This window comes from Symphalangus syndactylus, chromosome X (genome assembly GCF_028878055.3).
Source record: "Symphalangus syndactylus isolate Jambi chromosome X, NHGRI_mSymSyn1-v2.1_pri, whole genome shotgun sequence".
Taxonomy (NCBI): domain Eukaryota; kingdom Metazoa; phylum Chordata; class Mammalia; order Primates; family Hylobatidae; genus Symphalangus; species Symphalangus syndactylus.
In genome coordinates, this window is record NC_072447.2 from 15,834,026 (window position 1) to 15,856,814 (window position 22,789).

At 45.0% G+C, this 22,789-nt stretch overlaps 1 long non-coding RNA gene across 1 annotated transcript in view; it reads right to left on the reverse strand.

Annotated features, from left to right (window-relative positions):
* The window catches only part of LOC134736042 (uncharacterized), a 47,526-nt gene that overhangs the window by 11,161 nt on the left and 13,576 nt on the right, over window positions 1–22,789 (reverse strand). Inside the window, exons 2-3 of the long non-coding RNA XR_010119743.1 lie at window positions 15,569–15,678; window positions 7,718–7,810 (exon numbers count right to left, since the gene is read on the reverse strand). This is a non-coding gene — a long non-coding RNA (uncharacterized lncRNA). The remainder of the gene's footprint in view (window positions 1–7,717; window positions 7,811–15,568; window positions 15,679–22,789) is intronic.

Here is a 22,789-nt window from a genome sequence, read left to right on the forward strand (position 1 = left end):
GGCTGAAGCAGGAGGATGGCTTGAGCCTGGGAGGTAGAGGATGCAGTGAGCTATGATTGTGCCACTGCACTCCAGCCTGAGAAACAGAGGGAGACCCTGTCTTAAAACACAAACAAACAACAACAACAACAAAACCAGCAGCCAGAGACATTATGCAAATGATGAGGTTGGCTGAGTTTCAATAAAACTTTATTTACAAAAAAAACAAGTGGTGGGCCGTATGTAATAGCACATCACACACAGGCTGTAATGTGAAAAAAGAGAGAACTCTGATCCATTCCCTCTGCAGCAATTGGCCCCCAGTGGCCAAGGCTTCATTAATACCTGCAAGCTTTCCTAATTCTTCTTCCCATTTCCAATTTAAGTCCAACAAGAGGAAGTCAAATATGCCCCCTAACCCCTCACCCAGGACACCACCATGCTTCCAGGGAGCTGCCTCCAGCTCCCCTGGAGGACAAAGCCTTTCTTCAGGACACACCTGAGCCCTCCCTTTTCCACGATAAAGCTTTTCCCCTCCTCTGTCTTTGAGTTTTGTGATGGCGGCGGACCCCCGCTAGAGCAAGCTCTGAATAAGTAGCCTTTGCTTGTTCTCTTTTGTGGGGGTCTTCATCTCATTTCCACATTCTGGCAAGGAAATAAGAAACTCAATACTCCCTGAACAGAAATACGGCCAGGTGCAGTGGCTGACACTTGTAATCCCACCACTTTGGGAGGCCAAGGCTGGTGGATCACTTGAGGTCAGGAGATCGAGACCAGCCTGGCCAACATGGTGAAACCTCATCTCTACTAAAAATACAAAAATTAGCCTGGTGTAGTGGTGGGCACCTGTATTCCCAGCTACTTGGGAGGCTGAGGCAAGAGAATCCCTTGAACCCAGGAGGTGGAGGTTGCAGTGAGCTGAGACCACACCACTGCACTCCAGCCTGGGTGATAGAGCGAGACTCTGTCTGAAAAGAAAAAGAAAAAGAGAGAGAGATGAAAGAAAGAAAGAAAGAAAGAAAGAAAGAAAGAAAGAAAGAAAGAAAGAGAAAGAAAAGAAAAGAAAGGAAAGAAAAGAAAAGAAAGAGAGAGAGAGAGAAAGAGAAAGAGAGAGACAGAGAGAGAGAGACAGAAAGAAAAGAAAAGGACTGGTGTGTTATGTATGTATTTATAATCCAACCACATCTGCCGATTCATCTTCCTGCCCCTTCTACACTCTGAATAAATATCAAAAATCCCTTATTCACTGTGAATTTTAACGTTACTGATGAAGAGGTTTAAGAAGAAATAGGGCTGGGTACGGTGGTTCACACCATAATCCCATCACTTTGGGAGGCTGAGACTGGAGGATCGCTTGAGATCAGGAGTTTAAGACCAGCTTAGGCAGCATAGCAAGACCCTGTCTCTACAAAAAAAAAAAAAAAAAAAAAAAAATTAGCTGGGCATGGTGGCATGCACCTGTGGTCCCAGCGACCTGAGAGGCTGAGGGGGGAGGATTGCTTGAGCCTGGGAGGTCAAGGCTGCAGTGAGCCAAGACTGTGCCACTGCACTACAGCCTGGGTGGGGAGAGAGTGAGCCCTATCTCAAAAAAAATAAGAAGAGATGGGGGGGGCGGAGAAAGAGAAAGAGAGAAAAGAGAACAAGAGAAAGAAAAGCAGAGAAAGAGAGAAAAAGGAGAAAGAGAGAAAGAGAGGGAAAGAGAGAGAGAAAGAAAGAGAGAGAGAAAAAGAGAGAGAAAGAGAAAGACAAAGAGAAAGAAAGAAAGAGAAAGAGAGAAAGGGAGGGAGGGGAAGGCCAGGCACAGTGGCTCATACCTGTAATCCCAGCATTTTGGGAGGCCGAGGTGGGTGGATCACCTGAGGTGAGGAGTTTAAGACCAGCCTGGCCAACATTGTGAAACCCTGTCTCTACCAAAAATACAAAAATTAGCCAGGTGTGGTGGCACAGTCCTGTAATCCCGGCTACTTGGGAGGCTGAGGTAGGAGAATCACTTGAACGAGGGAGACAGAGGTTTGCAGTGAGCCAAGATCGTCCCATTGCACTCCAGCCTGGGCGACAGAGCAAGACTCGTTTTCCAAAAAAAAAAAAAAAAAAGAAAAAGAAACAGGACACTTGCATACAGTCTTCAAGTCTATACCCCCCAACCCATTGATTATTTCCAGCACATACCACCTTCACCATCAAGATTAACATCACTAGATACAAGATGTCAAGATGTGTAGACAGGGCCAGGTGCAGTGGCTCACGCCTGTAATCCCAGCACTTTGGGAGGCTGAGGCGGGCGGATCACGAGGTCAGGAGATCGAGACCATCCTGGCTAACACGTAAAACCCCGTCTCTACTAAAAATACAAAAAATTAGCCGGGCATGGTGGTGGGCGCCTGTAGTCCCAGCTACTCGGGAGGCTGAGGCAGGAGAATGGCGTGAACCCGGGAGGCAGAGCTTGCAGTGAGCCGAGATTGTGCCACTGAACTCCAGCCTGAGCGACAGAGTGAGACTCCGTCTCAAAATAAAATAAAAAAAAAAAAAAAAAAAAAGATGTTTAGACATCATGGTAACATCGCCTTACGCAGGACTTCCAAAAATGCAAAGCCTCCCTCTAACCAGGAGAAAACATCAAAAAAACTCAAAATGAGGGACACTCCACAGGTCACAACGCTGTAGCCATCCTGGAAGATCTTCCCAAGGCCCACCAATGGCAAGACTTAAACCCTCTGGGCCACAGAGTAAAATAAAAATAAAAACTAACTAAGGATAGTACTGGGTTATACCCCGCCATGGAAGGCAATCTCCAGCTGGCTCAAGACATCAACTTTGTACCTTCCTGGTTATTAACAGATAGCCATGAGTTTACACAAGTATATGTTTACTATACTAACATAGATGACTTTATACTCATGAGTTTATACTAGCATATTATATTAATATATGTTATAAAAATACTAATGAGTTTATATTAGCATATATGAGTTTATACTATTAATATAGAATACAAATTCTAATGAGTTTATACTAGTATATATGTTTATACTGAGTTTATAATATATATTTATTATACTAATATACAGACACTGAGTTTATACTAGTATATATGAGTTTATACTAATGAATTTATGCCAAAGTATATTTATATTTATATATTATACAAGTACTGAGTTTATACTAGTATATGTTTATACTAGTTTATAACCATGTATATTTATTATACTAATATATTATACAAATACTAATGAGTTTATACTAGTGTATATGTTTATACTAATGCGTTTATATCAATGTATATTACACTAATATATATTATACAAATACTACTGGGTTTATTCTACTATATACATGAGTTTATACTAATGAGTTTACACTAATATATGTTCATTATACTAATATATATAATACTAATGAGTTTATACTAGTATATATTAGTTTCTACTAGTTTATGTTGATATATATTTATAATCCTAATACATGTTACGCTTATACTAATGAGTTGATATTAGTGTATATGTTTATACTAATGAGTTTATACTATGAGTTTATACCTATATATTTATTATACTAATATATATTATACAAATAGTAATGGGTTTATTCTACTATATATGAGTTTATACTAATGAGTTTACAGTAATGTGTATTTATTATACTAATATATATTATACAAATACTAATGAGTTTATACTAGTATATATATTAGTTTCTACTAGTTTATGTTGATATAAATTTATAATCCTAATCTATGTTACACTTATACTGAGTTGATATTAGCATATATATTTATACTAATGAGGTTATACTAATGAGTTTATACCTATATATTTATTATCCTTATACAAATAGCAATGGGCTTATTCTACTATATATGAGCTTATACTAATGAGTTTACACTAATGTGTATTTATTATACAAATATATATTATACAAATAATGAGTTTATACTAGAGTTTATGTTAATATAGATTTATTATACTTATATATTACACTTAAACTAATGAGTTTATACTAGTATATATGTGTTTATACTAATGAATTTATACTAATACATATTATATTTATACCATTTAAATACGAATGAGTTTATACTAGTATATATATGACTCAATAGTAATGAGTTTATACTAGTGTATATATGAGTTTATACTAATGAGATCATACTAATATTATATATAGATATATGTTTATATTTCCTATGTATATGATGGCGTATTTTACATGTATTACATATGTATATACATAATATATACCTTTATAGACACATATGTCTATAAAAGGATTGAATCAAACATAAACATGGGAGAAGAGCCCAACCTTCCTTACAAAAGAATTCCTATTATTGCACCAGACCCTTCCACACCCACCTGGAGCAGGAGAAGTCAAGCATAATACAATCCCCCGTAAGACAGAGTTGCTTGGATAGTCTGTCCTGGCTTCCGAGGAGCAAATGATCGAACGAGAAACATGTCAAGTTCTCTGCAGAGACACCAGGCAGAGGCCACCTGCGCCGAGTCTTCAACGCTGGAGACACCCGGCAGAGGCCACCTCTGCTGAGTCATCAACGCTGGAGACACCTGGCAGAGGCCACCTCCGCCGAGTCATCAACGCTGGAGACACCCGGCAGAGGCCACCTCCGCTGAGTCATCAACGCTGGAGACACCCGGCAGAGGCCACCTCCGCTAAGTCATCAACGCTGGAGACACCTGGCAGAGGCCACCTCCACCGAGTCATCAACGCTGGAGACACCCGGCAGAGGCCACCTCCGCTGAGTCATCAACGCTGCAGACACCTGGCAGAGGCCACCTCCACCGAGTCATCAACGCTGGAGACACCTGGCAGAGGCCACCTCCGCTGAGTCATCAACGCTGCAGACACCTGGCAGAGGCCACCTCCACCGAGTCATCAACGCTGGAGACACCTGGCAGAGGCCACCTCCGCTGAGTCATCAACGCTGGAGACACCTGGCAGAGGCCACCTCCGCTGAGTCATCAACGCTGGAGACACCTGGCAGAGGCCACCTCCGCTGAGTCATCAACGCTGGAGACACCAGGCAGAGGCCACCTCCACTGAGTCATCAACGTGGAGACACCTGGCAGAGGCCACCTCCGCTGAGTCATCAACGCTGGAGACACCTGGCAGAGGCCACTTCCACCAAGTCATCAATGCTGGAGACACCTGGTGGAGGCCACCTCCACATCACCTGGGCAGGTACAAGATGTCAACGGGATGTCTTCAGCGATGCCAGCATTGATGACTTCAGTTCCCCCTGTGGTCCGCTTCCCACCCTCCTCAGCCCCCAGCCTGAACCTGGAAAAACGTGATGGACATTTTTCAACACACCTGTACCACGACTCTTCAAAATCATCAAGCTCTTAAAAACAAGGGAACTGGCCGGGTGCGGTGGCTCACGCCTGTAATCCCAGCACTTTGGGAGGCCAAGTTGGGCGGATCACGACATCAAGAGATCGAGACCATCCTGGCTAACACGGTGAAACCCTGTCCGTACTAAAAATACAAGAAATTAGCAGGTTGTGGTGGCGGGAGCCTGTAGTCCCAGCTACTCAGGAGGCTGAGGCAGGAGAATGGCGTGAGCCCGGGAGGTGGAGGTTGCAGTGAGCCAAGAGTGCCACACTGCCCTCCAGCCTGGGTGATAGAGCAAGATGGCGTCTCAAAAAAATAAATAAATAAAATACAAGGGGCATTTGAGGAGCTCTGCAGAGACTGCAGAAAGCCAAGACGACGCAGTGACTAAGTGCAATATGGCACCCTGGATGGGATCTTGAATCTAAATAAAAGACAGGACCGGAAAATCTGGTGAAATGCAAACACACTCTGCAGACTTGCTAATCGTGTTGCATCGCCGTTGACGTCTCATTTTGACAAATGCACCCAGGTTATGTAAGATAGGAGAGGAAGCTGACTGAGAGGGGTGCGTGAGAAGGACTTTCTGTACTGTTTTTGTAATCCTCCTGAAGGTCTGCAGTTATTCCAAAATTTAAAAGTGTAGAAGGTGCAGCTATGAGAATGAATGAGATCATGTCCTTTGCAGGGACATGGATGAAGCTGGAAGCCATCGTGCTCAGCCAACACACACAGGAACAGAAAACCAAACACCACATGTTCTCACTCAAAAGTGGGAGTTGAACATTGAGAACACATGGACACAGGGAGGGGAACATTACACCGGGGCCTGTCGGGGGCTGGGGAGCAAGGGGAGGGATAGCATTAGGACAAATACCTAATGCATGCGGGGCTTAAAACCTAGATGACAGGTTGACAGGTGCAGCAAACCACCATGGCACATGTATACCTATGTAACAAACACGCACGTCCTGCACATGTATCCCAGAACTTAAAGTAAAATCAAATAAAATTTTTAAAAGACAGTTTAGAAGGTTAACTTATCAATTTTAAAAACGCAAAGCCAAAGTGGATGACTGGCTTGACGTTATCTGCCATTTTCCCACCAATATTCAGTTAATAATGAGAATTTTGACAGCAAAAGAGAAAAAAAGTCAAGCTTGATTTTACTTCATAAAAGCTATTAGGAATTCTTTATGAGAGACCTGAATTTCTCTAGTAATGAATTATGCAAATATAGGAACCCGGAAGAAAGCAAGAGATCTTTAGATTTTTTTTTTTTTTTTGAGACAGAGTTTCGCTCTTGTTGCCCAGGCTGGAGTGCAATGGTGTGATCTCGGCTCACTGCAACTTCCACCTCCTGGGTTCAAGCGATTCTCCTGCCTCAGCCTCCCAAGTAGCTGGGATTACAGGCATGCAACACCACACCTGGCTAATTTTGTATTTTTAGTATAAGTTTCTCCATGTTGGGCAGGCTGGTCTCGAACCCCCGACCTCAGGTGATTCGCCCGTCTTGGCCTCCCAAAGTGCTGGAATTACGGGCATGAGCCACCGCGCTGGGCCCAGAAGCAAGAGATGTTGATATAAGTCATGTAATTCCGATAATGTTGACTTTGGTAACATGAGGAATAGTTAAGATCTAATGTTCTATAGCCCTGTAGGATGGCTATAGTTAAAAATAATATGTAGTTTCAAATAGCTTTCAGCAAAATATTGAATGTACCCAACACAAACAAATGAGAATCATTTGAGATGACGGATATGATAATTACCTTGATGTGATCTTTGTACGTTGTATGTATTAAAATTTCACTGTGGGCCAGGCGCGGTGGCTCACGCCTGTAATCCCAGTACTTTGGGAGGCTGAGGCGGGCAGATCATGAGGTCAGGAGATCGAGACCATCCTAGCTAACATGGTGAAACCCCGTCTCTACTAAAAATACAAAAAAAATTATCTGGGAGTGGTGGCGGGCACCTGTAGTCCCAGCTACTTGGGAGGCTGAGGCAGGAGAATGGCGTGAACCCGGGAGGCTGAGGTTGCAGTGAGCCGAGATCACACCACTGCACTCCAGCCTGGGGGACAGAGAGAGACTCCATCTCAAAAAAACAATAATAATAAGAAGAATATATAGTTTCAAATAGCTTTCAGCAGGAGAATATTGAATGTACCCAACACAAAGAAATGAGAATCGTTTGAGATGATGGATATGATAATTCCCTTGCTCTAATCATTGTACATTGTATGTGTTAAAACATCACTGTGGACCTCATGAATATGGACTATTATTATATGTCAGTTAAAGAATAAAAAGAAAACAGTGAGCAAACAGAAAAAAAAAAAAACCAACATGATTTTCAAAGTTCACCACAGCTGGACGTGGTAACTCACTTTTAATCCCAGCACTTTGGGAGGCTGAGGCAGGAGGATTGCTTGAGTCCAGGAGTTCGAGACCAGCGCGGGCAACGTGGCAAGACCTCGTCCCTATAAAAAGTACAAAAATTAGCCAGGTGTGGTGGTACACGCCTGTATTCCCAGACACTAGGGAGGCTGAGGTGGGAGGATCACTTGAACCAGGGAGGTTGAGGCTGCAGTGAGCTATGATCACGCCACTGCACTCTAGCCTGGGCGACAGAGCTAGACCCTGTGTCAATCAAAGAAAACAAAGTTCACCATGATATAGACACTTAGCTCCAAGTATGTTGTTTTTTTTGTTTTGTCTTGTTTTGTTTTGAGACAGAGTCTCGCTCTGTCACCCAGGCTGGAGTGCAGTGGGGTGATCTCGGCTCACTGCAAGCTCTGCCTCCCAGTTCACGCCATTCTCCTGCCTCAGCCTCCTGAGTAGCTGGCACTAAAGGCTCCCACCACCACGCCCGGCTCATTTTTTGTATTCTTAGTAGAGACGGGGTTTCACCATGTTGGCCAGGCTGGTCTTAAACTCCTGACCTCACGTGATCCACTTGCCTTGGCCTCCCAAAGTGCTGGGATTACAGGTGTCAGCCATCGTGCCCAGCCTCCAATTTTTAAAAATGCTTTCCATCTGCATATTTTTCAAATCACATGGCTACTTTAAAACATGCTTATGTTCACATACATAAGACACTTACATACTAAAAGGTCAGTTGATCTCTAATCTTCCATCTGGATCTCTAACCTGTTCTCTATACATTAGCATTAAGGAAATTGGGGTATTTTCCTAATGAAATCACAGAGAGACTATTCATTGGAAAGGGAAATAGAAAGTGTAGGAAACATGTTAGTTCTTGGCTGTTTCCTAAGAAAACAATGGGGAAGTCATAAACTTCATCATTGTACCTTGACATCTTGTATCTCGAATATTATTCAGCCATAAAAAGGGAATGAAGTCCTCATCGTATTAGTTACAATAGCTAAGATATGGGATAACCCAAGGATCTATGAATATGGAGGAACAGAACATGGTCCACCCATAAAGAAGACTATTACTCGGCCATGAAAAGGAATAGGAAGTCTTTGTGTTACTCACAATAGCTACGTTATGGGATAACCCAAGTGCCCATCAACAGATGAATGGAGAAATAGATCATGGTCCACCCGTGTAGGGGAATATTACTCAGCCATGAAAAGAAATAGGAAGTCTTTGTGTTACTCACAGTAGCTAAGTTATGGGATAACCCAAGTGCCCATCAACAGATGAATGGAGAAATAGATCATGGTCCACCCATATAGGGTAATATTAATCAGCTACGAAAAGGAATAGGAAGTCTTTGTGTTACTCACAGTAACTAAGATATAGGAATAACCTAAGTGTCTATTAATAGATGACTGGAGGAATAGAACATGGTCCACCCATACAGGGGAATAGTAATCAGCTACGAAAAGGAATATGAAGTCTTTGTTTTATTCACAACAGTTAAGGTATGGGATAACCCTAGTGCCCATCAACAGACGAATAGAAGAATAGAATATGGTCCACCCATACAGGGGAATATTACTTAGCCATGAAAAGGAATAGGAAGTCTTTGTGTTATTCACAACAGCTAAGGTATAGGATAACTCAAGTGCCCATCAACAGATGAATGGAGGAATAGATCATGGTCCACCCATACAGGGGAATATTACTTAGCCATAAAAAGGGAATGAAGTCCTCACCATATTAGCTACAATAGCTAAGATATGGGTGTCTATCAATAGATGAATGGAAGAACAGAACATGGTCCACCCATACAGGGGAATATTACTCAGCCATGAAAAAGAATAGGAAGTCTTTGTGTTATTCACAATAGCTAAGTTATGGGATAACCCAAGTGCCCATCAACAGATGAACAGATGAAGAAAATGTGATACATATTCATGGCAGAACACTATTCAGGCTTTAAAACGAAGACAATCCTGTCATTTTTGACCACATGGAGATGAACCTGGAGGACATTATGTTGACTGACATAAGCCAGTCACAGAAAGACAAATACCACATGATCTCACTTCTACATAGAATTAAAAAAAATTGAAATTACAGTATCAGAGCATAGAACCATAAATCATAGAATCATAGAATGGTGGTTACCAGGGACTGGAGAAGGTTGGAAGATGTTGGTCAAAAGATAGAACGTGGCCGGGCACAGTGGCTCACACCTGTAATCCCAGCACTTTGGGAGGCCGAGGCGGGCAGATCATGAGGTCAAGAGATCGAGACCATCTTGGCTAACACAGTGAAATCCCGTCTCTACTAAAAACACAAAAAATTAGGCCAGGCGTGGTGGCACACACCTGTAGTCCCAGCTACTCATGAGGGTGAGGCAGGAGAATCGCTTGAACCCAGAAGCTGGAGCTTGCAGTGAGCAGAGATTGTGCCACTGCACTCCAGCCTGGGCGACAGTGCGAGACTCCATCTCAAAAAAAAAAAAAAAAAAAAAAAAAAAAAGGATACAAAGTTTAGTTAGAACATATACATTGAAGTGCTCTATTGTACATCACGGTAACTAGAGTTTATAATGACGCATTTTTTTTGTTTGTTTTGTTTTGTTGTGAGACAGAGTCTCACTCTGTCACCCAGGCTGGAGTGCAGTGGTGCGATCTCGGCTCAATGCAACCTCCACCTCCCAGGTTCAAGCAATTCTCCTGCCTCAGCCTCCCAAGTAGCTGGGATTACAGGCACATGCCACCACGTCTGGCTAAGTTTTGTATTTTTTGTAGAGACGGGGTTTCAACACAGCAGCCAGGCTGGTGAACTCTTGGACTCAATCGAGCCACCCACCTCAGCCTCCCAGAGTGCCGGGATTATAGGCATGAACCGCCACACCCAGCCACCATGTATTATATTCCTGAAAATCACTAATAGAATACATTTCAAGGGTTCTCTCACAAAAGTAGTAAGTATGTGAGGTTATGCAAATGTTATTTTGCTCAATTTAGCCACTTCACGATGTATACATATTTCAAAACATCATGCTGTATATGGTACATCTGTACAATTGTCTGTCAATTAAAAAGTTAAATCATAAATAGGCCGGGCGCAGTGGCTGACACCTGTAATCCCAGCATTTTGGGAGGCCACTGCAGGCGGATCACCTGAGGTCAGGAGTTGGAGACCAGCCTGGCCGACATGGCAAAACCCTGCCTCTACTCAAAATACAAAAATTAGCCAGATGTGGTGGTGCGTGCCTGTAGTCCCAGCTACTGGGGAGACTGAGGCACGAGAATCGCTTGATCCCAGAAGCCGGAGGTTGCAGTGAGCCGAGATTGCGTCACTGCGCTGCAGCCTGGGAGACAGACTGAGACTGTGTTTCAAAAAAATAAATATATATAAATACATCAGAAATAAATCTTTGAAAATATTCCAGATCGTTCAGCCAATATAAAAATAGTAATACCTGCTTTTAAAATATTTTAAAGAAAGATTAAAAAAAGACCTGATATAGGAAACAACGGGAATGAACCTTGAAGATACCATGGCCAGTGAAAGAAACCAGACACACAAGGCCACAGAGTGTCTGATTCCATTTCTCTGAAACGTCCAGAAAAGACAAATCCATAGAGCTAGAAAATGGATTCGTGCTTCGTCTGGGCTGAGGGCAGGAGAATGGGGAGCAAATGATTAATGGATAAAAGAGTTTCCCTTTGCGGGGATGAAAATATTTTGAAAGTAGAAAGTAATAGTGGTTGTACAACACTGTACTTGCTTGTTTTGAGATGGAGTCTCGCTCTGTCGCCCAGACTGGAGCACAGTGGCGTGATCTCAGTTCACTGCACCCTCTACCTCCCAGGTTCAAGCAATCCTCCTGCCTCAGCCTCTTGAGTACCTGGGACTACAGGTGTGCACCACCACCATGCCCAGCTAATTTCTGTGTTTATTTTCTTTGTTTGTTTTGAGATGGAGTCTCTCTGTCACCCAGGCTGCAGTGCAGTGGCACAATCTCAGCTCACTGTAACCTCCGCCTTCTGGGTTCACGTGATTCTCCTGTCTCAGCCTCCAGAGTAGATGGGATCACAGGCGCCCACCACCATGCCTGGCTAATTTTTGTATTGTTAGTAGAGACGGGGTTACCCACATTGGCCAGGCCGGTCTCGAACTCCTGACCTCAGGTCATCCGCCTGCCTCCGCCTCCCAAAGTGCTAGGATTACAGGCATGAGCCACCGTGCCTGGCTAATATTTGGATTTTTAGTAGAGACGGGGTTTCTCCATGTTGGTCAGGCTGGTCTCGAACTCCTGACCTCAGGTGATCCACCTGCCTCAGCCTCCCAAAGTGCTGGGATTACAGGCGTGAGCCACCACGCCCAGCCTGTGCTTTTGTTCAATGGTACTTACAGTGAATTTTGTTATGTGTATTTCACAATTAATTTTTACAAAACTGCAACGGACAAAATTATGCAGGCCTGACACCCTGGCTTTTCCACTGTGGCTAGCCTGACACGACACCCTGGCTTTTCCACTGTGGCTAGCCTGACACCCTGGCTTTTCCACTGTGGCTATAGTTCAGCTTTCAAGAACATCGCTCGAGGGAGAGGTGATTGCTGGTGAGAAATATTATAAAATAAGCCAGATATGGCGGTGTGTGCCTGCAGCTCCATTTACTCAAGAGGCTGAGGTAGGAGGATCGCTTGAGCCTGGGAGGTGGAGACTGCAGTGAGCTATGATCGTGCTGCTGCACTCCAGCCTGAGCCACAGAGCGAGACACCACCTCTAAAAGAAAAAGAAAAAGGGCCGGATGCAGTGGCTCACGCCTGTAATCCCAGCACTTTGGGAGGCCGAGGCGGATGGATCAGGAGGCCAACAGATCAAGACCATCCTGGGTAACACGGTGAAACCCCATCTCTACTAAAAATACAAAAAATTAGCCGGGCGTGGTGGCGGGCGCCTGTAGTCCCAGCTACGTGGGAGGCTGAGGCAGGTGAATGGCGTGAACCCAGGGAGCGAGCTTGCAGTGAGCCCAGATGGTGCCACTGCACTCCAGCCTGGGCGACAGAATGAGATTGTCTCAAAAAAAAAAAAAAAAAAAAAAAAAAGAAAAGAAAGTCAACATGTGTTCTTGCAGAATTCTTTTGCTTGCTTCACTTAGTGAAGGATGGTAGAGGGGAGTCAAAATCTCTCAGAAAAAAATGCTTTCTTTTTCAATATTTTTACAGATGGGGTCAGACTATGTTGCTCGGACTGATCTCGAAGACCTGGCCTCAAGCCAGCCTATGGCCTCAGCCTCCCAAAGTGCTGGGACTACAGGCACCACCACGCCTAGCTAATTTATTAAAAAAAAAAAATTGGGGGCCGGGTGTGGTGGCTCACGCCTGTAATCCCAGCACTTTGGGAGGCCAAGGTGGGTGGATCACCTGAGGTCAGGAGTTGGAGAACAGCCTGGCCAACATGGTGAAACTCCGTCTCTACTAATAATACAAAAACTAGCCAGCCATGGTGGCAGGCACCTGTAATTCCAGCTACTCAGGAGGCTGACGCAGGAGAATTGCTTGAACCCCGGAGGCGGAGGTTGTGGTGAGCCGAGATCGTGCCACTGCACTCCAGCCCTGGCAACAAGAGTGAAACTCCTCTCAAAAAACAAACAAACCAACAAACACAAAACTCTCCCCCTCAAATAAGCAAAACAAAAAAAAACATAAAAACATTCCAAGCCTGTAATAAACTCGCCTGCCCTAAACCCTTAAGAACTCTTAACTCTGTTAAAAAAAAAGTGCTCCTAACCAAAATTGGCCCAAATCATCTCTCAGGTTTATTCACCAAAATAAACCTATCTGTAACTGTTAAGCCGCTTTTCCTGTTTCTTTCCTCTTTCTTTAACTCTTACAGCCAGGGACTGTGGGATGGGAATGAGGAGAGACTGTTTTTTTGTTTTTGTTTGTTTGTCTGGAGAGGGAGTCTCACTCTGTCACCCAGGCTGGAGTGCAGTAGCACGATCTCCTCTCACTGCAAGCTCCTGTTCCTGGGTTCAGACCATTCTCCTGCCTCAGCCTCCTGAGTAGCTGAGATTACAGACATGCGCCACCATGCTGGGCTAATTTTTGTATTTTTAGTAGAGATGGGGTTTCACCATGTTGGCCAGGCTGCTCTCAAACTCCGGACCTCATGATCTGCCCGCCTCAGCCTCCCAAAGTGCTGGGATTACAGGCGTGAGCCACCGTGCCCGGCCCTAAGAGTGTTTAACGAGGACAGAGTTTCAGCTGGGGAAGATAAACAAGCTTTGGGGGTGGAGGGTGGTGACAATTGCACAAAATGAGAATGTCCTTAATGCTACTGAACTGTACATTTAAAAAATGTTAAAAACAGGAGTTCGAGACCAACCTGGCCAACGTGGTGAATACTCATCTCTACTAAAAATGCAAAATTTAGCCAGGCGTGGCAGTGCATGCCTGTGGTCCCAGTCACCACCTAGGAGGCTGAGGCAGGAGAATCACTTGAACCCAGGATGTGGAGGTTGTAGTGAGCTGAGATCGCGCCACTACACTCCAGCCTGGGTGACAGAGCCAGACTCCTTCTCAAAAAAAAAAAAAAAAAGAAAGAAAGAAATGATCCGGCACGGTGGCTGATGCCTGTAATCCCAGCACTTTGGGAGGCCAAGACAGGCAGATCACGAGGTCAGGAGATCGAGACCATCCTGGCCAACATGGTGAAACCCCATCTCTACTAAAAATGCAAAATTTAGCCAGGCGTGGCAGTTGGTGCCTGTGGTCCCAGCTACTCAGGAGGCTGAGGCAGGAGAATCATTTGAACCCAGGAGGCATACGTTGTAGGGAGCCGAGATTATGCCACTGCACTCCAGCCTGGGTGACAGCTAGACTCCTTCTCAAAATAAATAAATAAATAACTAAAAATGGTTAAACAGGTAAATTTTTTTTTTTTTTGATGGTGAAACTTCTACATACAAGTTCCCAGATGCCAGCCAGGAGCCAAAGTACCATGCTACCCTATCTAAAGAGAGCAGGGTTTGTTTTTTGTTTGTTTGTTGTTTTTTGAGATGGAATCTCGCTCTGTCGCCAAGCTGGAGTGCAGTGGCACGATCTCAGCTCACTGCAATCTTCGCCTCCCAGGTTTGGATGATCCTTCTGCCTCAGCCTCCCAAGTAGCTGGAATTACAGGCGCGCACGAGCATGCCCGGCTAATTTTTTGCATTTTTAGTAGAGACGGGGTTTCACCATGTTGGTCAGGCTGGTCTCGATCTCTTGACCTCGTGATCCGCCCGCCTCGGCCTCCCAAAGTGCTGTGATGACAGGCATGAGCCACAAACCTGGCCTAAAAATAGCAGTTTTGTATATTAATTATTTCTTTCTTTACTTTTTGAGATAAGACTGATCCAACAGACTCTTTGTAGCAACAGAATACCAAATTCCCACCTAACTCTGGTATAGCATCACAGGACAGATAGCAGGCCCTGAAGGAATCAGCATATTTTTCTGCAAAATATATTGTCCTTCACTTATCTTGGACTATCTCTGCAAAGCTGTCTCTTGTGGGGGAAATTTGCATTCTGTAAAGAACCCCTATACAAAAATTAGCCGGGCGCGGTGGCAGGTGCCTGCAATCCCAGCTACTTGGGAGGCTGAGGCAGGAGAATCGCTTGAACCCCGGTGGCAGAGGTTGCAGTGAGCCGAGCTCGAGCCACTGCACTCCAGCCTGGGCGACAGAGTGACACGCCATCTCAAAAACAAAAAAGAAACAAAAGAAAGAATCGCTGTATTATTAGCCTGTTCTCATGCTGCTAATAAAGACATGCCTGAGACTGGGTAATTTATAAAGGAAAGAGGTTTAACGGACTCACGGTTTCACATGGCTGGGGAAGGCCTCGCAACCACAGTGGAAGATGAAGACACAGCAAAGGGACGCCTTCCCTGGTGGCAGGCAACACAGGGTTCCTGTAGGGAAACTCCCCTTTATAAAACCATAAGATCTCGTGAGACTTACTCTCTCTCATTAGAACAGCATGGAAAAAACCTGCACCAGGATTCAATTACCTCCCACCACGTCCCTCCCAAGACACCTGGGAATTAAGGGAGCTACAATTCAGGGGAAGATTTGTGTGGGGACACAGCCAAACCATATCAATCCTCTTCCCTCATCACGTCTTCTCTGGAGAGTCCGACAGCTTTTAACCTCTGATATGAGACATTTACCCCAGCCTGGCCAACATGGTGAAACCCCGTCTCTACTAAAAATACAAAAATTAGCCCGGCTGGGTGGCAGGTGCCTGTAATTACAGCTACTTGGCAGGCTGAGGCAGGAGAATCGCTTGAATCTGGGAGGCCGAGGTTGCAGTGAGTATAGATTGTGCCACTGCACTCCAGCCTGGTGACAGAGCGAGACTCTGTCTCAAAACAAAAACAAAACAAAACAGAGAGACATTTACCATCCATTCTCTCTAAGCCTGCTACCTGGAGGCTTCATCTACATCACAAAATCCTTGTCTTCCACAACCCCCCTCATGTAAACTCAGGCATTTCTTTCTGCTAAATTGAACAGCATATCAGAAAATCCTTGAATCCACACATGACCCGGAGGCCCCCACGTAGAGATGTCCTACCTTTCTGGACCAAACCAATGTACGCCTTCCATGTATGGATGTATGTGTTTGTTGCAATGTCTGTCTCCCTAAAATGTGTAAAATCAAGCTGTAAGCCAACCACCTTGGGCAATTCTCCAAACCTCCTGAGGCCACGTCAGAGGTCCTTAAGCTTGGAAAATAAATGTCAATATTGATGAGACCTGTCTCACATAGTTTTTCATTTACAGTTTGTAGATGGCTGCCTTCTCCCTGCATCTTCATAGGATTATCCCTGTGTGTGTGTCTGTGTCCCAATACCTTTTTTTTGAGACGGAGTCTGGCTCTGTCGCCCAGGCTGGAGTGCAGTGGCGCGATCTTGGCTCACTGCAAGCTCCACCTCCCGGGTTCAAGGGATTCTCCCGCTTCAGCCTCCCAAGTAGCTGGGAGTACAGGTGCCCACCACCACGCCCAGCTAATTTTTTGTATTTTTAGTAGAGACGGGGTTTCACTGTGTTAGCCAGGATGGTCTTGATCTCCTGACCTCGTGATCTTGCCCACCTCGGCCTCTCAAAGTGCTGGGATTACAGGCGTGAGCCACCGCGCCTGGCTTTTTTTTTCTGAGACAGAGTTTTGCTCTTGCTGCCCAGGCTGGAGTGCAATGGCAGGATCTCAGCTCACTGCAACCTCCACCTCCTGGGTTCAAGCAAGTCTCCTGCCTCAGCCTCTCGAGTCGCTGGGGTTACAGGCATGCACCACCATGCCCGGCTAATTTTTGTATTTTTAGTAGAGACGGGGTTTTACCAGGTTGGCCAGGATGGTCTCTATCTCTTGACCTCGTGATCCGCGCCTCGGTCTCCCAAAGTGCTGGAATTACAGGCGTAAGCCACTGCTCCTGGCCGTTTTTTTTTTTTTTTTTTCGAGACAGAGTCTCGCTCTGTTAGGCTGGAGTGCATTGGCACAATCTCGGCTCACTGCAACCTCCGCCTCCCTGGTTCAAGCAATTCTGCCTCAGCCTCCCAAGTAGCTGTAATTGCAGGCACCTGCCACCCAGCCGGGCTAATTTTGGTATTTTTAGTAGAGACAGGGTTTTGCCATGTTGGCCAGGCTGGTCTTGAACTCCTGACCTCAGGTGATCCGCCCACGTTGGCCTCTCAAAGCGTCAGGATTACAGGCGTGAGCCACCGCGCCCATTCCCAATGTCCTCTTATAAGCATGTCAGTCTTACTCGATCAGGGTGCACCTTAATAACCTCATTTTACCTTAATAACCTCATTTTACCTTAATTACCTCTTTACATACCCTGTCTCCAAATATAGCCACATTCTGAGGTCGTGGGGTTAGGGCTTCAACCTAGGAATTTTAGAGGCGACACAGTTTAGCCCATAAAAAAAGAGGATCAGCCGGGGAACGATGGCTCATGCCTGTAATCCCAGCACTTTGGGAGGCTGAGATGGGCAGATCACGAGGTCAGGAGTTCGAGACCGGCCTGATCAACATGGGGAAACCCCGTCTCTACTAAAAATACAAAAATTAGCCAGGCATGGTGGTGGGCACCTGTAGTCCCAGCTACTCAGGAGGCTGAGGCAGGAGAATCAGTTGAACCCGGCAGGCAGAGATTGCAGTGAGCTGGGATCGTCCCATTGCACTCCAGCCTGGGAGGCAGAGTGAGACTCCATCTCAAAAAAAAAAAAAAAGCTCACTCCCCTTTATCATCGAGTCGCCTGAATCACTGAGCAATCCCTGGCCACACCCTTTGGAACTCACCCACAGGCTCCTGAACTGGATTCTCCTGGGCAGGCCTGGGATTCTGCATTGGAACCTCTCTTGCTAGAGGGTGATTCTCCTGGAATTAACCCAGCCCCAGCCTGAGGACCACTGCCCTGGCACCTTTCACTCCCCACCCACAGGGGCCAGGCTGACACTCAGGGCCCACAGGTTCTGACGTCTTTCCGGACTTTCACCCACAGTGCAGAAAAACGCTGAGTGCCAAGGCTCACTGCTACCGCTGCACCTGCCGTGGCTGGCGCTGATGCTTAGCGAGGAGGATATGCTTCTCCTCGTCCTTTTGTGTGCTGGGTCGGGGGTACAGAGGCAGTTGGAAGCTCCCGGCCTCTGGAGGGAAACTCTGATGATTCCACCCTGTCCTTCTTCCCTGAGTCCTCCCGTCCCCTCCCGGAATCCAGGCACCCACAGGTCATCTGTGACTCTTCCAGTCACCCCACAAACCCACGGGGACCCCTTATTCTCTCTCCTTGGGTGGTGTATCAGACAGCGAAACAGAACCAGTAAGATGGAGAAAACCAATAGGAGGTAGATAGGGTTTCTTTTTGTTTTTTTGAGATGGAGTCTCACTTTGTGGCCCAGGCTGGAGTGCAGTGATGCGATCTCGGCTTACTGCAGCCTCCGCCTCCCACATTCAAATGATTCTCCTGCCTCAGCCTCCTGAGTAGCTGGGACTACAGGCGCCCAGCACCATGCCTGGCTAATTTTTTTTTTAATTTTTAATAGAGACGGGGTTTCCACCATGTTGGCCAGGCTGGTCTTGATCTCCTGACCTCGTGATCTGCCCTCCTTGGCCTCCCAAAGTGCTGCAATTACAGGTGTGAGCCACCGTGCCCAGCCTGGAGGTAGATGTTTTATACACATGTATAGACAGACATGTAAACACACATGTAGATAGGTTACAGAAAGAGATTGCAAGAAATTGGCTACTGGTTTTATAAATACATATAGATATTACATATATATACACACACACACATACACATACACACACAAAGAGAAATGTTAAGGAATTGTCTATATAGGAGATACATATTGGCTTTAATCACACTTATATAGACACAGGTAGATAGATAGATAGATAGATAGATAGATAGATAGATAGATAGAAAGATAGATAATATATACAGAGAGAGAGAGATTTTAAGGAATTGTCTATGTAGGAGATATATGTTGGTTTTTTACATGCATATATATATATATACAATGTCTATATATCTATATATAAATATACACAGAGAGACATATGTATAATATCTATATATCTATATATAAATATACACAGAGAGATGTTAAGGAATTATCAATATCGGAGGTCCATATTGGCTTTATGCATACATATCTATATATAGCTATACAATAGCTATATAACTCTAGGCCGGGCGTGGTGGTTCACACCTGTCATCCCAGCACTTTGGGAGGCTGAGGCGGGCAGATCACCTGAGGTGAGGAGTTTGAGACCAGCCTGGCCAACATGGTGAAACCCCGTCTCTACTAAAAATACAAAAAATTAGCTGGGCATGGTAGTGGGTGCCTGTAGTCCCAGCTACTCAGGAGGCAGAGGCAAGAGAATTGCTTGAACCCAGCAGGTGGAGGTTGCAGTGAGCCAAGATCACACCATTGCACTCCAGCCTGGGCAACTGAGCAAGACTCCATCTCAAAAAAGAGAGAGAGAGACAGAGAGAGAGGCAAAGAGATTTTAAGGAATTGTCTATGTAGGAGGTATATGTTGGTTTTACATACATATAGATATATAATGTCTATATATCTATATATGGACATACGCAGAGAAAGAGACGTTAAGGAATTGTCGATATAGGAAGTACATATTGGCTTTACCCATGCAGATCTATATATAGAAATATAATATCTATATATATATATACACATACAGAGAGAAAGGAAAGATTTTAAGTATTTGTCTATACAGTAGGTACATATTTGCTTTATTCATGCATATCTATATGAAGATATAGAATATCTCTATATCTATGTCTATATAAATCTATATACACAGAGAGAGAGATTTGAAGAAATTAGCTATGAAGGAAGTATATGTTGGTTTTGTTCATGCATATATAGATATTTAAGGGAGAGGAAGATTTTAAGAAAATATGAAGGAAGTATATGTTGGTTTTATACATACATATAGATATTTGAGGGAGAGACATTTTAAGGAATTGTCTAAGTAGGAGGCATACGTTGGCTTCATACAAACATATATTGATATTTGAGAGAGAGAATTTTTAAGGAATTGGCTAAGTAGGAGGTTTATGTTGGTTTTATACGTGCATATATAGATATTTCAGAGAGAGAGATTTTAAGGAATTGGCTATGAAGGAGATATATGTTGGTTTTATGCATGCATATAGATATTTGAGAGAGATTTTAAGGAATTGTCTAAGTAGGAGGTAGATGTTGGTTTCGTATATACATATATTGATATTTGAGTGAGATTTTAAGAAATTGGCTAAGCCCGGGCGTGGTGGCTCACGCCTATAATCCCAGCACTTTGGGAGGCCGAGGCGGGCAGATCGCCTGAGGTCAGGAGTTCCAGACCAGCCTGGCCAACATGGTGAAACCCTGTCTCTACTAAAAATACAAAAATTATCCAGGCGTGGTGGTGGGCGCCTGTAATCCCAGATACTAGGGAGGCTGAGGCAGGAGAATTGCTTGAACCCAGGAGGCGGAGGTTGCAGTGAGCTGAGATCGCACCATTGCTCTCCAGCCTGGGCAACAGAGCAAGACTCTGTCTCAAAAAAAAAAAAAAAAAAAGAAAAAGAAAGAAATTGGCTAAGTAGGAGGTTTATGTTGATTTTATGCATGCATATATAGATATCTGAATGAGAGATTTTAAGGAATTGTCTAAGTAGGAGGTATATGTTGGTTTTACACATACAAATATAAATATCTAAGAAAGAGAGATTTTAAGGGATTGGCCATGTGGGAGGTATATGTTGGTTTTATGCATGCATATAGATATTTGAGGGAGAGAGATTTTAAGGAATTGGCTATGAGGGAGGTATATGTTGGTTTTATGCATGTGCATATAGATATCTAAGTAAGGAAGATTTTAAGGAATTGGCTCAATGATTCTGAAGGGGAAACACTAAATTCTTCAGGTAGACCAGCAGGCTGCAGACCCCGGGAAGAGTTAATGCTGCAGCTGGAACCTGAATCCCGGGAGGCAGAATCCTTTTGTCCTTGGAAAATACTGGTCTTTGCTCTTAAGACCTTCAACTGATCGGACGAGGCCCACCCTCATTGTGCGTGGTCACCGGCTTCATTCAAACTCTGAACAAAATGTGCATCTCATCTGAAAGACACCTTCACAGCACCATGTAGCCCAGTGTTTGACCACATACCAGGTACTGTGGACACAAAAGTCACCGTTTCGGGCAGTTCACGCTTCAAGACGCCTTGTGTGGCTGGTGCCTCACCACCACCACCTGGTGTTCATTGAGAATATTACACCCAAGAATGCACCTCTCCCCTTCATATCTTTGTGGGGATTTGGGGGTTTTTTTGTTTTGGTTTTGGTTTTGGTTTGGTTTTTTGTTTGTTTTCTGAGAAGGAGTCTTGCTCTGTCGCCCAGGTTGGAGTGCAGTGGCGCAATCTCAGCTCACTGCAACCTCCGCCTCTCAGGTTCAAGAGATTCTCCTGCCTCAGTCTCCTGAGTAGCTGGGATTACAGGTGCGCACCACCACGCCCAGATAATTTTTGCATTTTTAGTAGAGACAGGGTTTCATCAGGTTAGCCAGGCTGGTCTCAAACTCCTGACCTCGTGATCTGCCTGCCTCGGCCTCCCAAAGTGCTGGGATGACAGGCGTGAGCCACCACGCCTGACCCCTTTCATATCTTTTCAAAGCATTTGCAAGTCCCCAGAAGAGCTGAATGTCATCTCAGCCTGCGCTCAAACCCCGGAATGGAGATTGTGAATTCCCTTTGGACACAAAGTGAGGGGAGAGATGAGGCAATTCTGCAGTAGGCAGGATTCTTCTAAGAATTATTCTTATGAAAGGCTGGGCACGGTGGCTCACACCTGTCATCCAGCACTTTGGGAGGCTGAGTCGGTGGATCACTTGAGGTCAGGAGTTTGAAACCAGCCTGGCCAACATAGCGAAGCCCTGTCTCTACTAAAAATACAAAACATAAGCTGGGCGTGATGGTGCACACCTGTAACCCCAGCTACTCAGGAGGCTGAGGCAGGAGAATCACTTGAACCCGGGAGGCAGAGGTTGCAGTGAGCTGAGATAGTGCCATTGCACTCCAGCCTGGACAACACAACAAGACTCCATCTCACACACACACACACACACACACACACACAGGGTGACAGAGAGAGACTCCATCACACACACACACACACACACACAGACACAGACAGAAAAGAATTGTTTTTATGAAAGTTAGGACTCAGGCCGGGCGCGGTGGCTCACGCTTGTAATCCCAGCACTTTGGGAGGCCGAGGCGGGCGGATCACGAGGTCAGGAGATCGAGACCACGGTGAAACCCCGTCTCTACTAAAAATACAAAAAATTAGCCAGGCGTGGTGGCGGGCGCCTGTAGTCCCAGCTACTTGGAGAGGCTGAGGCTGAGACAGGAGAATGGCGTGAACCCAGAAGGCGGAGCTTGCAGTGAGCCGAGATCGCGCCACTGCACTCCAGCCTGGGTGACAGACCGAGACTCTGTCTCAAAATAAAAAAAAATAATAAAAAA